The 21,335-nt window shown below is 34.1% G+C and overlaps 1 pseudogene; it reads left to right on the forward strand.

Annotated features, from left to right (window-relative positions):
• The first annotated feature begins 598 nt into the window (after positions 1-598).
• LOC132159938 (uncharacterized) overlaps positions 599-21,335 on the forward strand; it is a 61,898-nt pseudogene continuing 41,161 nt past the window's right edge.

Here is a 21,335-nt window from a genome sequence, read left to right on the forward strand (position 1 = left end):
AAGTTTAAGATTTATATATATATAAAAAAATTCTTCCCCATGATTAAGTTTATCTTATTTCAAGTAGCAATATTTATGATTTTAGGTAACTTATATATTATATATATTTATATACCATTGATCTTTTTGTTGTTTTTGATTGCTTCCACTGTCCTCATCTGTAAGTCGCTTTGGATAAAAGCGTCTGCTAAATGAATAAATGTAAATGTAAATGTAGGTAGCCTAACTATAATAATCTTGTGGTGGCAACAAGATGACTTTATTATTTAAAATAAGTTATGCTAAAGTTATTTAAATTAAAAAATAATAACGTTATGTTAAAATTATGTCATTTGAAATGCTAAAGGCAATATTTAACACAAGTTAAATTAAATGTTTCTTCTTATTTCAGTTTTGCTACCGTTTTGCTCAAAGGGGGAAAATTTTTTACACCGTAAACAATCATTTACATAAATTAAAAGATTTTATTCAGAACCGACCACTGCCAGTAAAACTTAATTCTTTTAATCGCTCACAAACGCAAATATAAAAGCTGTGTTGATGGTGAGGGGAGTGGCGGGAACTGCTCTCTGTTCTCGAGCGGGAGCGCGCGCTGCTTCTATGATCTCACTCTGAGTTAACGTTACTTCCTCAGTCACTCACAACACTTCTAACGGAAAGAAGAACAGAGTCAACCGTTTGTTTAACTTTACCATTCGAGATAAAATATTACATTTATGACTTTACCTCATATCAGGTAATTGGCGTTTTATTCCGTTTTCATATACATATCCATAAATATTTCATGAAGTAATGTTCTGTAAAGTTTAACTTTCGTTGAAAGTGTTTAAAACTGCTAAAAAAACCCTGTTAAGTTATTGTTTTTCAATAAAAAGTTTCACTTGTGTCATTGTTAATATATTATTCTGTTTCTTAGGATGAATCTGTTGAAAATTATTTGCTCCAACGTTATTGTAAGTGACCAATAATACAATAAGTTAAGTTTAAATAGTAACAGTTATGTGGCAAAATGTCAAGTTTTCCTTATACGAATACTTATGGAAATGTCGTTGAAATTGACTCAAATAATATTTTTATATAATTGCAAACCTTTTCCCCACCTCCAAGGTCCTCATTCATCACTGCATGGAAAAAGGTAACGTTAATCACAGCATTCAAAGTGTACGTTAATTGTTTAACATGCTTAAAATTCCGATATAATCACGCAGCACTGTTAAAATAGGTATTAATATGAAATAGATATTAATATGAAAGATACCATCTTTAACTAAAACATTTCAAAATAGAGTTTGAAATCACATGTAGTACAATTAGTTAACACAGAAAGTGCCAAATGCGTAAGATTGTGTTTGTCAATAAAAAATACCGCTGTGTTTACAGTGGAGAGCAGAACCCTGCGTACACGTGACGACTTTTACTTTGAGTACGTGCCAGATCGTCAGCCATGGGACGTTGCCCGCAGCCTGTGCCTCCAGCGTTCAGGGTCCTTTGTGATGGTGTCCAGTACTGAAGAGATTCGAAAGCTGAACAGTTTTCTGCATTCCCTAAATATCACCCAACCCGTATGGATAGAAAGTGCAGGTATGTTTAAAAAAAATGGTGAGCAGCACCATATCCTTCTTTTCCCAGCATGCCTCATATTCGCTACATTGGCAATATTGTTCTTTAGTAAACATTGTAGGATGTTTTCCAGGTTCTCCAGACATATACATGCTGGAATTTACAGTGCGTCCGCACCGGGAATCGGTTCGACTTCGTCACAAATTCCCTAACATGGAAGCGCTTACGGTTTGCACTCACCTCCAGCTTGATCCCACTTGCCACGGACTTTCCACAGTCTTCTCATACGCCATTCAGTCGTTCATTAAAGAGTTCCAACTCCAAGCACAAATCAATGGGAACGAACCGGTCCGCCTTGCATTGCTGGTGCATGGGTCAAACACCTCCTACATAACTGGCTTTCCCAACGATGCTTCCTGGCACTCTGTATGCACGAGCTGGGACGGGAATACCGGGAATTGGGTCATCTGGGTGGATGGAGCCGTTGTGGGTTCTGGGAGTTCCCTCAAGTCAACCAGCCATATCGGAGGTGATGGTATTTTCATGATTGGACAAGAACAGGAGTTTTACGGGGACTACAACAACGACAAGGCCCCTTTTTTTGGGAATGTTACGCAACTGTACATGTGGGATCGTTTCTTGGTCGACTCCGAAATCCAGAGCATGGAAAAACTTTGCTCGGCTGTCCCTTTTGGTTTGTTCTTCAAGTGGAACGAGTCCAGGCTGGAAATAAAGACGTCCCTGCAGACTTGTAGAGGGAACTCGCCATGTCAAGGTAGAGTCGCTATGTCAACCTCGCGTCTTTGCATAATTATTTCCACTCTCCCGCCATGCGGGACATACAGCCAAGTTTTGATTGGTAACCTCTGGCTGAGATGGTTGTAAATATTTCATCCATGCGGTAATGCAGAGACCCACCCTTCAGAATATACTCTTCACATTAGTCATGGACACTTATTGTTTTCTGAAGAGAGGACACATGGTCTTTAAAGACTGGGAGAGATCAAGAACTATGACTCACCATGACATCTTAAAATTGGCAGACTTAAAACAAACTTGGGCTGCCGGCTGCTTAGTGGCCCCAGACAGACGAATTTACTCAAAAACCTCAATTGTCTGCTAATCTAGTTTTTGTTTTTTGATTCTTATAGGCTCCAAAATCCAACTACAAGACCAGCTGGTCATCTCTGGGTTGGGTCCAGGTCTGCATCACAGTCTTTCCATCAAAACCTGTGTAGCCTTTGACCCTGCAAGTGGAAAACTTATTAATAGCTCATGTGCTAAACACAAAGGAAGTGTATGCCTGTTCCCAAAAGGTGATCACCTGCTTTATGACATTCTGAAGCTCTACTAGAGACCCAATGTAACACAAGTAGTGACAAATCTTTTATTCTGTGAAATGGATAATTAAAAAATAACAAATTTAGAGTGGGACTTAGTTCTGTCCATTTCTTATTGATTGGATGAAGAAAAGTCTGTTCCACTTGGATGTTATGAAAGTTAATAAAAAATAAACATATGTATGAATAATATGCTCCGTAACATATATTTACAAAATATTAAATATATAGTTTTCACCTTTAAAGGTTTAATAAGGACATCTCAGCGTTCCAAACCACAACTTAGTGGGTTGCAAACGCAAATTATTTTACCGAAATAACAACCTGATGTCCGATTCATGGTAGAATTATCCTTATGAACCTGTTCTTTTTATTGAGGCCATCAAAAAGATTTGTGAAACTGTGAATCGTTTGTGAAATAGTGAATCATTTGGTATATTACAGAGTTCACAATGATGACTCGCTGAACCGCAAGCCATTTTTCGGTTACGTCCTCTTTAAAATGAACCGGGAAGAGTTATTGTGGTGAATACTTTTAATTTGTGAGACTGACATTATTTATTCACTGTTTGTTCATATGAAAATGTGTAAGTTTACATATATATATATACATATGGTAGTTTATAAATATAATATAATACAGGGGGTTGGAGGGGGCATTGTGTGTTTTGTTTAGTTGTGTTTATTTGGTTTGTGTTTTATGCTTTGTGTTGTTTCATTTAGATTTTGTTTTGTTGTGTGGTTTTGTTTCATTTTTTGCATTTTTGCTTTATTTTTTGTTTTTCTTTTCATCTTTGACTTTGTTATCTTTTGCCTATTTGTTTTGTGTTTTATGCTTTTTGTGTTTCCTTTTTTTTTAATAATTGCTTTTTTTTGCTTTTTTGTTTTATTGTGTGTTTTGTTTCTTTTGCCTTTTTTGTTTTATTGTTGTGATGAAATGGCGGAGTCAGTTGGATCCATCTGCAGCAGTTTATTAATACAGGTAATTAAACAGAGAACAGCAGACATAAACTCAGGCTGGCATCAAAAGGGAACTCAAGCAGACGTTCGTAGAGAACTCAGATAGGATAATCAATCAGGTTTCAGAGTCCAGAGATAATACGGAGAATAGCAATACAGACCAGGGGTAAATCACAAAACTTCACAAAATAACAAAGGGGAGAGCAGTCCATATAAAGGGGAGAAGACAAGGTGCAGGTGATAATACTAAAGGTAATCAAGATAATTAAGCAGGGTTAGACGGGGATGATTGCGGAGAGGGACACTGGGAAATGCAGTCCTAATATTCAGGAGAGAGGGATCTGATGCCGCCAGAGGAGGGCGTAGCAGACCCTTCCATGACAATTGTGTTTTGTTATCTTTTGTATAATTTTTTTTGTGTTTTATGCTTTGTGTTGTTTCATTTTGTTTTTGTGTTTTGTTATCTTGTGCATTTTTTTTGTTATTTTTTTAAATGTTTTTTTTGCTTTTGTTTAATGTGTTTTGTTATCTTTTGTGTTTTATGCTTTATTTTGTTTCATTTTGTTTTGTGTGGTTTTGTTATCTTGTTGTTTTGAGTATTTAAAAAAAAATGTTTTCTGTTTTATTGTTTTGTTATCTTTTGCATTTTTTTTCTTTTTCTTTTGTTAAGTTGTGTTTTTGTTTCGTCCGGATCTCTAAAATGCAGTTCCTTGTATGTTTGACCACGTGTCATAATCCAGGCATTTTCCTTCTTCATTTCAGAGCAGCTGGACCTTGGTTTTCCTAGAACCTCGTTCTTCTCACAAGTCAGCAATGAGATTCATTCCAAACCTGTGAGTTAGACAGAGCCCACGGCTGATTTTTATTAGATTCACTATAAACATACACTATCCAAAGGATCCAAATGCAGCCACTATTGACACAGACATACAATATAACTGTCTAATGACCTGATCATACATTATCCTCCTCTTTTTCTCCACAGGTTACAAATGTGACCTTGTTTCCTGAAAATGATCTGACTCGTCATATTTCCCTCTTGAGTGCCATATTGGGAGTTATGGACAGCAAAGAAGACATCCTCACACATTCTGATCTTCTGTATCTCACAGAAACCATCGATAAGGCCACTCAACTCAATAAAATAGTCGTTTCCACTGATGTCTTCATACTTATGATCCGCAATTGCTTGGAACTAGTCAGCGGGCTCATCAACCCTGATACGGCAGAAGAATGGGAGGATTTGATAACACATGGGGTATGTTATGATGAGACTGAAATGGACTCTTCTGAAACCAAATCCTCTAAAAAAGAGCACTCTTCTATCAAGTTTGTGAATCAGTTTCCTGTATTTTCATAGGATTACCCTGGACCACTGACAATGCTGGAGAACATTGACAAGCTGCTGTGTATGCTGGCGGATGCTCTCTGGATCGAGCGCAAAAGCTTCACAATGTCAACAAAGAACATGGGTACAGGGTTTTTTTTTTTTTTTTTTTGCCTCAGCATGACTAGATAGCATCATCTCTGAACTCTGAAAAATGGGAGTCAATATTTGCTTTCTTGAGAGGTAGAGTAATAAAGATAAACCTAATTGCATTCAAGCAGTTATCACTATTTAGCCATGGCAATTTTGGTGTTCTCACCATAAAAACTGTACAAACATTGATGAGTTTTTGTTATTTTTTGAGTCACAAGATCTCCTGCTTCCTCAGATATTCACCTGGAGCCACAGAGGCTGACGGCAATGAGCTGCAGTTGTGTGTTCAAGCCCTCGGTTCATGGTGGACAGTTCGGCAGCCATGATGAGATCCTCATACCAGAGTCAGAAATGCAGCGAGTCTTTTCTCTGGGTGAGACATGAAGGGATTTTGGGTAATTTTCTTATTTCTACAGATAAATGCCATGATTAAATCAGAGGCTAATGTTTTTTGACAGGCCACAAGGAAGTGATGGTTATTCATAGCTACTACAGTAACCTGTTAGAGATGTTGTCCAGACTGGAGGTGAAAACCCATGCTGACCAACAGGCAGTCGAGCGGTTAGCATGAGCCTGCTGAAGTTTCTACACCAATATTGATGTTTACATTTGGATTTACAGTTGATTGGCGTCATAATTAATTATATCAACGCTGTTTTGTTCATGTATTTGCAGGCATCACACTGGTCAGCTGGCCACAGCAGTGATCTCAGCAACGGTTCGAGATGTTTCCAGGGCAGAAAATGTTCCTGTGTCTGTCCAGTATACCCTGTCCTCTGGGATTATGGTAAAAAAACAACACTTAAAAACATTTAAAAAATGTAATATATTTGATTAACCTCTGATGCAACTAAAACTAAACTGCGTGTATATATGAAACGAACTCTGTTTATTTCTTATTTTAATTTTGTTTAACTTTAAGTACTAAAATAACTAAAACTAAAAATTTAATATTAATTATTAACTATGTAGACAAATTAATAAAAATGACAACACAACAAAATTACTAAAACTTTATAAAATATAAAAATAAAACTATGATAGTTTTTAATTATTTAAAAATAATCTTTGTCCTTTTTCTTCTTTAGGCAGAGTATCCCAAACAAGTCACTCCCGTCTGTGTCTTTTGGAATATCACGTAAGTACTGTTGTTAAACGGTGTCATGTCATGTTACAGTCTCTTGTTTGGGTCTGATGTAGTGTCTCATGTCCAAAGGTCGGGTCGTACAAGTGCTTGGTCCAAGAAAGGGTGCAGAGTACTGCCTTCTCCTCCTGATGTCACTTCCTGCTTCTGCAACCACACCACCAATTTCGCTGTCCTCATGAATTATATGGAGCACAGGGTATGTTTAGACTTTGTGCTTTCAACTGTAAGAAAATCGAACAAAGAATCTGTTTATATTTTTTTATATGAGGAGTTCATTTGTAAAAACGGATAACTTTTAAAAACCTTGTTTTTTCATTGTGCATTCTAATTAATCTCAATCAAACTGCAGTCGGGTTATTTTGACTAGGTAAAAGATAACTAACAAATACAGCTAACACAATAAAACAGTAACATAATAAAAAAAACTTCTGAAGGATTAAAAAAAAAACAGAAAAAAACAGACTTATTTGTTTTTACAAATAAACTTCATGTATTATTTTTATTATACTATATTTATTTATATTAAATGAATGTTTATATATATATATATATATATATATATATACACACAAAAGTTAATATATTAATATATTATAAAATATACAAATATAAATGTAGAATAATAAGATAATTACATAATATTATGTTATATTATAATATAACAACATACTATTTCTATACATTATTTATTTTATTTATGAGTAAATTATTTATTCTAATGAAAATATGGTATATAAGTTTTTTTTACTTATACACACACACACTAATATTAATATAGTGTGTGTGTGTGTGTGTGTGTAGAATAAGATATAATACTCAATTAATTGGTTATTATTTATATTATATATGAATTAATAATAATAATGTTAATACAAACTTATTCAACAAAAAATTGTATACTATATATATATATATATATATATATATATATAAAATGTATATAAAATACAGTATTATTTATAAACATTACTTATTTTAAGTAATAAATTATTTATACCAATAAAAATATATATAATATATTTGATATATATATTCAAAATTATGAAAAAATATGTAAAATATAATTACATTTAATTTTTACTTAAATGCATTACATAATATATACATGGGTTTTTTTATGAACAAAAAAATGTATACTAATATAAAATGATACAATATGTAAGACTAAAAGTTAAGTTTTTCCCTGAGAAATATTAATAAGCCGTTTGGTCTTTTATATAAATATACTGTCCTGACTGATAACACTTTCTGTTATAACACAATCTGTCCAATAGAGGTCACTGTTAGCTTACAAACGCAAGCAAGCCTTAATAGTAGTCTTTGTGGTTATGTGAGAAGTTCGTCTGCAGAACTTCATAAAGTGCAAATCTGATCTCACATTAAAGCCCAAGCCCCATTGCAGCGCAGTAATGGCATCAGTCCTCACATAAACGGTAGTTAACATATATTTCAGTTAGACAGTTAGACTGAGAGACAGACAGAGTGTAAGGTATACGAGATGGTTGTGTTTTGATGGGTCTTTTTCCCGCAGTGGAGTCTTAAAGAGGAGAGCATTCTGACGAAGCTGACGTTTATCGGATCCGGAGCGTCTCTCTGCGCTCTGCTGGTGACCTTGATGCTGTTTACCGTATTAGAGTAAGTGCTTTTCACCGATGCACACTACCTGCATGACAAGAGCTGTGTGCTTCTGTCGGGGAAACACTGCACGATGTGCTCTGGCAGCATTCGATTCGCTCTCTTTTATGATGTCTAACTTCCAGTGCTGGGTTCAGAAGGGTCACGACAGCATGCTTGACTCTCAGCAGCACGCCGTCAATAGCGCTCAGTTGAGAGGCTGAATAAGTATTGAAAACCACTAATCGGCTAATTAGCGCTCAGTGCCAAATGAGCCTGAAGCTGAAGTTTTATGGTGGCATTACAGGAGAGTTAATTAAAGGGAAGGGTCACACAAAGAGAGGTTAATCAGCGCAGAATCAGTCAAGCTGCTTTCTTTAAGAGATTGATGGCCTGTTTGCTGCTAGTCAGCCATACTGCATCTGGGTTACCAAAATACATACAATTTGCCTTATTTGTCATTCTCAAAATGTGTCTGAATGATTGCGAAAAATGCATGTGTGACAAAAAATTTTTTTTTTTTTTTTTTTTTTTTACAGCATCCCGAAATCAGATCGGACATCAGTTCACAAAAATCTTTTTGTGTCTTTGACTTGTGCTCAAATTGTCCTTCTCTGAAGTGGAGCTGCTGTTCATAATAAGGTTTGGTGTTTTTCACACATTTATTTGGTAGCATTACATTTAAAATGAGGTTGTAATTGTTGGTATGTTTTAACGGAATATTTAATTCATGTTTAACTAATTTTTACTTTTTGTAATTGTTATTATTTATACAGCAGTGTTATTTTAGCATTATTTTTTATGCTTGATTATAGTATTTATTAGTATTTTTAATTAGCTTTTATTTTAATATTTGCAGTTTTTATTTTAATTAATTTTTAATGATTATTATTTTGTTATAATTTAATTATTGTAGTTTAATTATTTTAAGTTCTAATAATTGTATGTGGCTTTGACATTTTTATTATTTTTTAATGTATATTCCTGTATAGGATTCATTTATTTTTTATTCATTTAAAAAAATAATCTAATATTTATTTTATTAAGTTTCAACTTTATTTCAGTTATGTAACATTTAAAAAAAAAGAAAGAGAAATATTTAGCTTTAGTTGATAACAACACAGCTATGCATAAGCATAGTATTTTATGTTAATGTTTTTTATATTTTATTTACTAATGTTAATAAAGATGGATGAATACTGTAACAAATGTTTTGCTCATTGTTAATGTTAGTTAATGCATTAAATATAGTTAACAAATGGAACCTTAATTTAAATTGTTACCAAAATAGTCAATAATAAAATAGCATTATATACAGTATATAAAATTAATATAAAAATACAATTGCAGTATAATACAATTAACATTTTAGATAATAATAATTTAAGTTTAGTTCAGTAATTTTAGTACTTCAGCTTCAGTACGCATTATTATTTTTTCAAATATATTTTTAAGATTTATTTCAAGTTTTCTTCCATTTTCTGCTTTATTTCAATAACTTAAATTTTTTTATTATTGTAGTTTACAACAACACCGCTGTTCACAATACATTTGAATACTTTTTAAAACTGATGTAAATGTATTAATAATATTAATGTAACAGTCCGTTTAATCGGAATCAGAAAGAGCTTTATTTAACATTAGTATAAACCATGCAAGGTCATGTGTTACAGTGTTTTTACGATATTTAAGGGTGTCAAGTTCAAGAAAACTTAAACACACATCCTCTAGTGGCTTATTGCTTTATGAAATGCTATCAGGCCTATAATATTGAATTTTTAAAAAGGAAACCAAGTCTATTTTTAGAACAATCTTAGTAGCAGCAGTCTGACATTAGTGCTGTAGCCATATTTGGCATTGGATAAGCTGGATAAGTACGGCTTCGTTCTTGTGGCTGTTTGCTCTTTTGACCCTTGACTGCCTGCGCTCTGACCTTTGCCCTGTAGGTGGCCTGCACGCTTGTGGCAGCTCTGATGCATTTGTTCTTCATGACAGCCTTCAGCTGGATGCTGGTGGAGGGCCTGCTGCTCTGGAGCAAAGTAGTGAGCGTTAATTTGAGCGAGGACCGACACATGAAATACTACTACCTGATTGGCTGGGGTAATGTGACTCCGCCCCCAATCTCCTCTTCAGTCTGTTGTACTGCGCAGTTATTGAACGGGTTCAAGAGAACCGGAATGCAGGTTTCCTGTTGATTTGATAGCACTGAATATTCACATGTACTTGATTTGATTTTGCACTGCTTATTGTTAAATTACACATTAAAACGAATACATCAACATCCAAACTGTAGAAAAAAAACACTTTACCGCAAACCAAGAAAAGAAAAAAGCATAAGCATACCTTTTTAAGCTTTAAGAGGACACGTGTGATGTAGAAATGTGTGTTGTCTAACAGGTCTGCCCGCGCTGATCGTGGCCATCACACTGGCCTCTGCTGCTGGGAAGTACTCAGCGGACGGCCACTGCTGGCTCAGTGTTCAGAACGGCGTCATATGGGGCTTTGCAGGACCAGTCATCTTCATTATTATGGTCTGTCTTCTCTTTTATAATCAGAATCATAATAACAAGCACTAAATAAAGAAATAAATAAACGAATGAATGAAAAACAAATGCTAAAATATTGTTATGTATGTATAATAACAATAATAATGTAATAAAATAAATACATGTATAAAATATATAATATAAAACTTTTTTTAATTATGTTTTTATATTATGTGTGTTACTTTTTGCAGTATCAATGTTACAATATGCAGTATTTTTAAAATAATAATATAGTGTGTTATGTTTGGTATATACAGTTGAATTACAAAAAACTATTTAATTACAAAAAAGTATAATTTTTATTATTACTTTAATATATGAGCTTTGTAATAATAATGTAGTAACTATTACATTCATATATAACATTGCATAAAGTTGATATTGCGTCATGTTTTTTTATATAATACAAAATATACATGTGTGGCAAAATGTAGATTTTTTATATATGTGCACTTGTTTATATGTGTATTTTTAATATATATAATAACAACAGTAACAACAAATAAATAAAACAACATAAATAAATAAATAAATAAATATAACATAAGCTAAATGTTTTTGTTAGGTGTGTTTAATAACAAAATAAATACTTGCACATAAAAATATATAATATAAAAGGTCTTTATTACACATAAATGTAATTTATTGTATTTTTATCATTTTTACAAAATGCAAATTTTGTATAATATAGTGTGGTTTTTTTGGTATACAGTTAAAAATGCAAATTACAAAAAAGTATTATTTTTACATATATAGTTTTTTACATTAATGAATAAGCTATGTTATAAGGTAGTAATTATTTCATTAATATATAATATTTGTATAAAGTTTATATTGTTGTATTTATTTTTATATAATGCAAACAAATACATGTGTGACATGTTCTTTTTAAAAACATTTTTACTTAAATATATGTATATTTAATGTAGTAATAACAACAATAAATAACATATGGCAAAAATGTTTCTATGTATATTTCCTAAAAAATAGTTACATATTAAAATAAATGCATATATATATATAATTTAAATAACATTTTAAAATTACAACACACTCGTGTGTTAACACTTTATTTTTTATTATATGCACTTACATATATATTTGCATGTTTAATATTTATAACAATAATGATAATGCTTTTTCAAGATTCTAATACTATGTAAATTATTATAACAATTGTTAAGGTGAATATCATGATTCTGACCCGCGTGGTCTTGATCACCATCGCCACATCGAAGAGGAGATCTTTGATGATGACTCCGAACAGCAGCCCAGAAGAGCAGGTCTCCGAGCAGATAAGGTAGGACGGGACGGGACGGGACAGGACGGGATGGGACTCTTTCTCATGTGCCACATGGAGGCGCCCTTTCACAGCTGTGCCCCCGTCTGCTCGAGCAGTCCCACTGATCCCAGTCATTCTGGCTTTCTGTTTGCACATTACAGCCTCTTTCAACATCAGATGTTTTGTTTGTTTTTTGGCCCATTAATGGAACGATTCTTCGTTTTTTTCCCCCCTCAAAAGTCAACTTTCAGACAGCTCTGTCACTGCAGGACTGTGGCGTTATGTTTTTTAAAACCAGGCCTTTATATGATTCTCATGTTGGTTTATAGATTCAGCAAATAACCACAACGCAAATTAAGCTGCCACACGTACCCAACATTTCGACGCGTCTGGACCTCCAGCATCAGTCGCTGAGGTGGGGGGCCCTCAGAAGGCCCCTGTGTGTGTGTGGGACTCCAAGGAAAATCAAACACACGCTTCCTCCGCTTGGCAGGGGCCGCTCGGACCGCAGCTGGTTCGCTTTAGCGGTTACCTGAATAGGGAGGTAATTTTATACTAAACAGAATTAAAAGCGATTTAGCGTGGAAATTGTCACAATGTGAGAATAAGCAGCAGCTCCTGTTGTGACCCCCAAAATCTCTGTGTGTGTGTGTGTGTATACGATCATATATATGCACTAATATAATAAAATAAAATGTTTTTCATATCACTCGTCTGTTGTAGGGCGGCAGTGAAAGCCGTGCTGGTTCTGTTGCCGATCCTGGGCCTGACATGGCTCTGTGGCGTCCTGGTGCCGTTCTCTGTGGTTATGGCGTACGTCTTCAGCCTCCTGAACTCGCTGCAGGTAAGAGTGTTTCTCGAGCTGAGGTAAACCGTAGGGAGGGAAGAGATAATTGCTGTTTAACACGGACTGAGAGCATCTGTGTGTGGAGTCAACTTTTATCCAGACTTCTGGTAAACGCTGAAAATCTCTGAAAGGTTTCGTCCTTTTCCAGCGTTTCTCTTTTAGTAACTGTCAGAATCTGGGTGAAATTATTTTTGGGCGAAAGACAGGATTCCGAACAGATCCTCTGTTGCTTCCTTTTCCCGTGAAATCCTCATTCACGGTTGCTGAGTTCGGCTTTAATAAGCTGCTTTGAGCATTCTGGGAAATGTAGATTTATTTAGTAATTTACTTTAGTCATTTCATTTATTTTTAAATGAGAAAAAACATGCGTGTGTGATTTATTATTAATTTTATATAAATACCACATTTCAGCAGGCACTAGATAAAAAAAAATACAGACTATTGTAGGAAATTATTCAAATATCACATGATCTACAGTTCTGTCCTGTTTTAAATTTCCTGCCGTTTTGTGGAAAATGTGGACAGTGGCTTTTAAAACACAAAGCTATGTGTTTTAATTTATAAATCTTTTTAATCTTGTTCTGTGCATGATTAACAGCTCTGAAATCGACAAAAATACTTTGACTTTTTAAAAGGTTGTTTGTTTATTATTTAAAATAATTACTAAAATACAGTATATTCTATTATGAATGCCATATTTAAGCAGGCACAGAATCAAAATAATCAGAATATTGCATTAAATCGTTCAAATATTACATCATCTAAAGGTCTGACCTGTTTATATATTTGTTTATAAATATATTTAATCTTGTGTTTTTTTTCTGTGCATGATTAACAATTCTGAAATTGCCAAAAAAAAAAAAAAAAACTTTTCAGAAATGTAGGTTAATTTGATCATTTATTTTATTCACTTTATAACTGAAATAATTATTAAAATATATATTTATTATAAATTTTAACATGAGTCCCATATTTAAGAGGGCGCAAAATCAAAACATACTAAGTCTGTATTTGTCTTTCTGTTTTTTTTTTTTAATACTGTTTTGTAGCATTTGAAAAACAAAGTAGTATATTTTTATTTATAAATATTTTGATTTAACACTTCTGTCATTTTTCAGAATTATATTTATAATCAATGTAGTTCTATTATAATGTAAAATCATTTGGAATATTTGTTTAAAAACATCAACCACATGTAAGCAGGTGCAAAACCAAAACAGAGAATACAGATGTGTTTATTTGCGTAACACCAAGCAATATATTTTAGTTTATAAATATTTTTAATTATGTTGACAAACTCGACAAATATTTTAGCAGTGCTGCCACTAATCCAAATGTTTTCATTTATAGATACGCCTTGTTTAAAAGCGTCATAGAGAACATCACAGTGTGTGATTTTTCAATCAAAGAAAGAAAAGTGTGTCGTTCTTTATTGGTTACAAGCCTGTGCGGTTTGAGTCGTGTGTTTGCCATCTCTGCAGCTCCTTAATCAGTTGTTTCTGTAATAGAGCTGTATATATATATATATATATATCACAAGAAAATCAATAGAGATTTAGCCTGACTCGCATCATTAAACCACACTATAAATAGTGCGTTTTCCACACTAATTAAAAAATGTCTCAACACAGTCATAATGGATGTAGGCCTTTCTGAAACAAAGTCACAGTTTAGTTGTCTGACTTGTTTTCATTTTCTGTTGTTTGTTTGTCCACATCTCAAGCCGTAGCAGAAGGCGTTTGTGTGTAAAGTGTCTCCTCTGAGGATATGTCAACTAAACGTGTGTTTGAAGGTCATACGGTAAAGTTTGTGGATGTTGTTTTCCTTAGATGTATTTTTATTGCTTTAGTTGATACCACAAATAATCTTTACATATGGATTCCTGCCTGCTTTCCTGCAGTATTCATGGCTCTGTGCTTGTTGTGTAGCATTCAAGTCAGCGTCTAGTGATTAAACTATAATTATTTGTGTCCTTCAGCCCTGGAAACTGCTAGATCATTAGATCGCTTGACAGATTGATAGTATAAATTAGATTTTACATCAATCAAGTAAGGCTTGTTTTAGAATATTGAAAAAGTTAAAAACAGTGATCTGTATTTTTTACTGTAATTATTTTTAGTGGTGGAAAGAAATATTTATTGACCTTTTTTACTGAATTATTAAAATAATCTTAACAATAATATATAATAATGAGTAAAAGGTTTAATAAAATAACTTTTTTATGTTTTTTGAAAAATGTCTCTTATGCTATCAAAGCAAATATGTAAAAAAATATTGTGGAAAATGTGTACAGTAGTCTAAACACAAAGCAGTATTTTTATTTATAAATATTTTAATCTTGTTATGTGCATGATTAAGAGTTTTGAAATCGACAAATCATTTTCAGAAATGCTGATTAATTTGATCATTTTATTTTATTTTTTAACAGTAATATTGTGAAATACAAATATAGTTTGTTTTCTACTTCCATATATTTCTAAATGTAATTTATTCCTGTGATGTAAATCTGAAACTCCTTCAAGAGCCGTTCAAGAGATCATTGATTATCATTGTAAATGTTGAAAACACTTGTGCTAGATAATGCTCTTGTGGAAACCGTGATATATTCAAGTTTTTAGGATTCTTCAACAAACAGAAAGTTTAAAATAACTTTTATTTGAAATCAAAATCTTTCAGAAACATAATAAATGTCACTTTTGATTCAGTTAATGTGTCCTTGCTGAATAAAAAGTGCGCGCACACACACACACACACACACACACACACACACACACACACACACACACACACACACACACACACACACACACACACACACACACACACACACACACACACACACGACTGTGGGGAAGTCGTGGCCTAATGGTTAGAGAGTCGGACTCCCAATCGAAAGGTTGTGAGTTCGAGTCCCGGGCCGGCAGGAATTGTGGGTGGGGGGAGTGCATGTACAGTTCTCTCTCCACCTTCAATACCACGACTTAGGTGCCCTTGAGCAAGGCATCAAACCCCCAACTGCTCCCCGGGCGCCGCAGCATCAATGGCTGCCCACTGCTCCGGGTGTGTGCTCACAGTGTGTGTGTGTGTGTTCACTGCTTTGTGTGTGTGCATTTCGGATGGGTTAATGCAGAGCACAAATTCTGAGTATGGGTCACCATACTTGGCTGAATGTCACTTCACTTCACACACACACACAGACACACAGACACACACACACACACACACATATTTGTCTGTAACCCCCCCACACACACATTTTTTCCTAAAAATATATCAAATAAATCTAAACTGAATGAACAACCAGACCTTATTTAACACTTTGTTTATTAGGCATATGTAAATAAAACCCTCAGATTTATTAGTGAAAGTTAAGTCAGCTCTAATGTGTAAATTATTATCAATTTCACTCCAGATTTTTGGCTCGGAATCAGTCCAAACAGAAAATGAGTCAGAGATTTTTTGTGGGGAGATGCAGGATCCACAGGAAATCGCGGCAGGCCTCTGTGTGATCGTTTCAGCGCTTGGATATTTTGCCAGCCTCTTCCTTTTCAAATGTGACAGGTGAAAATATAACTCCCATGTGTTAAAGACCAACCAGATCGAGCTGTTTTCTCACTATATTCCACCCTTTGTTTTGCCCAGCTGTGAAAGCGACTGCGAACAATGACAATAAAACTGTGCGCTCTACTAAACTGCATTGTAAATTCAACCTTGTTAGAGAAACCAACCACTCCGGCAGCAACGAAACGCCAAACTTCTTCTAAAGTTTTATGAAGTCGTTGACAATTCTGGTCAATGAATGTTTTTATGCCGCACGCTTTCAGTGTTTGTTTTGACGTGCGTCGAGAACGTACCGCCGCTGTACCCAGAGTGCTTGAGTCGTTCAGAGCCGCAGACCTTGTGTTTAAGTGCTTCATATAGCTCTTAAATACTTCGGTACGGCCCGTGGTTTTTAAAAGGAAGCAGAGACGGCGTGCGCTCATATGAATGCAGACGGCATGGGGCGGTGAATGAAGCATTCTAGCATCTGAAGCTGCTTTGATTGAGGATAAGTTCGTAATTTCATTGGCACGGCTGCTTTCTAAGCAACGCCCTTGAAAATGTGAAGAATATAACAGGCGCACTTTATCCAGGGGGCATAGATAGTCTTACAGTATGTGAAATTCCTGTCGGGATTTTTTTCCCTTCCATGTTTCATTGTATTTTCAATAGGCGGCAATAACAACATAAAACTTAAGCCAGAGGACTTTATTGTTAAATCAATAAAAGGAATAATGTTGACAAGCCTTTTTCATTGGCCGCACTTTGTGGTTTTGAGTGAGGGAAGCAACACGACAAACAAATCATTCTTATTTAGGGGGCTGAGTATATAGTTATGTAAACAAGCAAGAACTAGCTTTATTTCTGAGAAATTAAATCCATGTAAAAAACTATGTATTCATTTTTTGAAGGCTTTTAGCTTTTGTACGGGTATTCAGAACGACCCATAGAAATTAAATAGAGATGTTTTGATTATTCCGTTTAAGACTTCCAGTAAAACAGTCTTAAAGTGATACAAATGGTTTGAATATTATTATTCAGTAGGTTCGGGTGAATTATGAGTTCGCAAAGAATTTAAGTGCTTTTTTTCTTTTAGAAATGTTCAATAAAATTAGTGTAGCGTTTCTACAGCATATGGTACTCTGAATTCTTTAGGGTTTTTTTTCCTACGGTTATCAGAATCAGTACATAAATGATATCACATTAATCATAAAATAGCTTTATTTATATAGTAACTAATGTTTAATTTCATTTCATACAGTTTACTATTGACAAATATGATGCAGGCCATAAATGCTGTTACGCCCTAAAATTTGAGATGTTGTGGCAAAAATGCCCCTGTATGTGTTTTTGTCTCATATTTATATCATAGATGACCCTGGACCACAAAACCAATCTTAAGTGATCCCATTCATACAACCCCAAAACTCGCTGATTATTAACAAACTCCTGAACCATACACACCTCCATGTGCTTCTCTATCAGGCTGGAAATAAATAGCTTTGGGTGAGGATGGGATGGGATGGGGGGAAGTGGAGGTGCTTCATCTGGTCATAAATCGCACGACCCTCCGTCATCCAATCTCAGTGCAATGTCATTCAAAAACTGAGTGCTATCCATTACCCGTATATAATAGGCCCTCCACCATGCATTGTCCATAGCATTATACGCTCATAATTTCCCTCTATCAATAACTTTGAGGATAGAGAGTTTAAAGGGGGTTTGGGGTCACAAACTCGGGATGCAGAAGTTTTTTTGGAAGTTAAAGTAAGTTGGATCCTTCAACCAAAGAATTAATTACCTTTTTGTTTTAATCTTATCTACTAATTTAATTACCTACATGATTTAGCATTACATAAATTATTTTAATTATTGAAAATGTTTTTTTTTTTCAGTTGGTACTTAAATTAAATGACATTTAATTAAACTTATTGTTTTTTTTTTTCTTCTAAAGGTTCTTGAAGCAAAAAATATAAATGTGAAGTGAAAAGACCTATTCATACATCATTTCAGCAGTCTCCACAAACACCTCCTGAGCTCTTTAACAGGGTGTTTTGGGAAATTATTTTGACATGGATGCACAGGGGTCCACGGGGGGCAACCTGGAAGAGCAACGCAAACCCCATACAAAGAGGCAGACAGCTTATTTTAAAAACTCTCTGTAACAAACAAAAACAGGACAGGAATCCCTCATTCAAGACAGGTGTCCAGCTCGTCTCTCGCTCCCTCTGGCCTCCATGGTCAGCCGGTCCCCAAACCCCCAGCCAGGGAAATGTTTTTCAAGTGGAATTGTTTAAGACGGAAAACACAGAAAAATGTCTGTTAAAAATTCAGGCCGCTACTGATGATCACAAATATCCTGCTGATGGAGTCTCGGCAAGAAGAAACACAAAGCTTTTAGATGTGATCATAGTCTCAGTTATGACCCTTCTAGCATATAGTATTATTTATGATTTCGGATTCATTAATATTTTGAATCAGATTTTATTTTGTACATTTTCTGTTTTCATTTCAGTTTTAATGAAGATTTTTGTCATCTTCATTTTTAATCTCATCTAGTTTTTAGTAACTATTTCAGTGTTTATTATTATTATTATTATTTTTTAAGTTTAGTTATTTTATTGCGTAGAATTGAACTAAATCAAAATAAGATGTGTTGTCTTGGCAGCTAGCTGAAAAAAAAGTTTTATTTTTTATTTAATTTAATTTCTTTAAAAAAAAAGAGCATTTAATGTTTTTTTATTTTTAGTGATTTTATATCTGTCTAGTTTTTATAAATTATTTCAGTTTTATTTATTTATCTATTTAAATGTAGTTATTTTTTACATCCAGTTAAACTTCATTAAAATGATAAGTGTTGTCTGGGCAGCTAGCTGAAAAAAAGTTGTATTTTTTTATTTTATTTCAAGTAATGCATTTTTTTAAGAGGACTGAATGTAATTTTGTTGTGCATTTTACCATTTTTTATTAGTTGTTTTATATATATTTATTTAGTTCTTATCAACTATTTTAGCTTGTATTTCTATTTTTTTAAGTTTAATTATTTTATTACATCAAGTTGAACTAAATTGAAATGAGAGATGTCTCGACAGGTAATAATGCAGTGTAAATAAGTGTGAGCTTGGGCCCTACCGCATGCAGCATAATGGCACTCTAATGCTGGAATCTGGCCAAAAAGCGAGGAATAATCATTGCGAGTAACACGTTTCCTGTTGAGAGGAAAGGGAATTCCACGGCTGTCGCGTTTGGCACCCACCCGCATTTATTTGCTTTATAATTACCTGCCGGCTCGGTGTAGTAATAGTTTGTGTCATAGGAAAGCAAATCACTCGACTACTCTGGCAGGAGATTGAGGATCACATGACCCTCTGGGAACGACCTCGCAACCCCTCTTACAACAACACGACCCTCGCATGTTCAACTTCTGGTGTCAGAAACCACTCCGACACCCAAATGACAGCCAAACAATGGCGGCTGATTTATGATTTCAGCTGATATCGGTTCACGAGATGGGCGGTTTGTGTGGATGTCTTTTAAATCTGCTTTAATCTGAGTGCTGCGGACTGTTTGGAGGGCTTTGATGTAAACTTTGCAGATAATTAACCAGAACTGGGTCAGGCCGGGCAAGAGAAAAGCTCTTCCGCTTCTTCTCTTTTTTTCATAAAGGCTGTCAAAAGCTGATGCCAATTTACTAGTGAGCAATTCGTTTTCTGCATGGAAATGAAATCCAAAATAAACACGGAATGTATTATTCATGGCCGTGCTCTTTTTAAATCATTATTTCATCTGAAAGAAGTCGTAATTGTGAGGCGTGCTTGTTGTTGACTAGAATGAAGCATTTTAATCGTTGGTTTGTCTTAAAACTGAAGTCATCCGTGCACATTCTTCTCTAATTTACAACAAATCAACCAGAAATCTGTGCTAAGATTTATTTATTGACAATAAATAAAGGGGAATCCCACTTTTTTCTGGCGTGGAACAATGAAAAATCTAAATGCATAAATGATAACAAATGCATTTTAAAAGACTGAATTTCTTTCAAAAAGAACAAGTGGGTTAGGTATGATTTTTTTTTTATTATAATTTCTTTCAATTATTATTTTTTATAATTACACTTATGAAGCAGTTATTATTTTTAATGTATTTTAAAAACTTGTCTGGATAATCAATGTCAGTGTGGAATAACCGGTATACAGAAAACCATTTTACCATTTTTAAGTTGAATATTATAGAGAAGATACTTGTAGACATTCATTTGTTAATTCAGGTCATTTTAAAAAACTTTCAGTGAAGCTTCATGATATTCTTGATTAAAAAAAGGAAAAAACTGTTGAATATGCTTGAAAACCTTTTTTAAACAATAAAGTGTATGAAAAATTATTTTGCTTGATAACTACACCTCTAAACTTTTTTTTGTGACTCTTTAAATGGAAATAAAATAAAATAAAATAACCAAAAATAATAAAAAGATTGCATTTCTACAAACTTGAATTCCGATTTAAATTTTAAACCGAGCTTAATTTGGGTCATGTTAAATCACTTTCAATTAAGCTTCATAATATTCTTGATTAAAAAAAAAAAAAAAAAAAAAAAATTTTTTTATATATATATATATATAATGAAAAAGGAAAATAAAAATGGAAAACAAATCTTGTAAACTTTTATTATACAATTAAGTGTATGATTAAGTGTATGACGGGCAAAAAAAAAAAACAACAACAACCAAAAATCTGTTTCATCCAGTTTGAAACTATGCAAACTTTGTAAAGAAAATGAAAACAGGAGTAGTTCATGAAACATTGCAGCCCCTTTGCCCTTCCTGTGTGGCAGGACTGTCGTTTGGTGAAGTTTCCCCTGCTGCCTGGCCCCTAACGATTGTTTACAAGGATATGTTGATTCGTATTAATCTGGTTCTCGTCGTTTCGGTGGCTTGTGTTAAGAGTTACCCACCCTAGGTGGGAAAAAGCACAGGGCCGTTGACAGCTCGGCACTCGGCCGCGGAGCTGCTCTTTTTACACT

Source organism: Carassius carassius, chromosome 16, assembly GCF_963082965.1.
Source record: "Carassius carassius chromosome 16, fCarCar2.1, whole genome shotgun sequence".
NCBI lineage: Eukaryota > Metazoa > Chordata > Actinopteri > Cypriniformes > Cyprinidae > Carassius > Carassius carassius.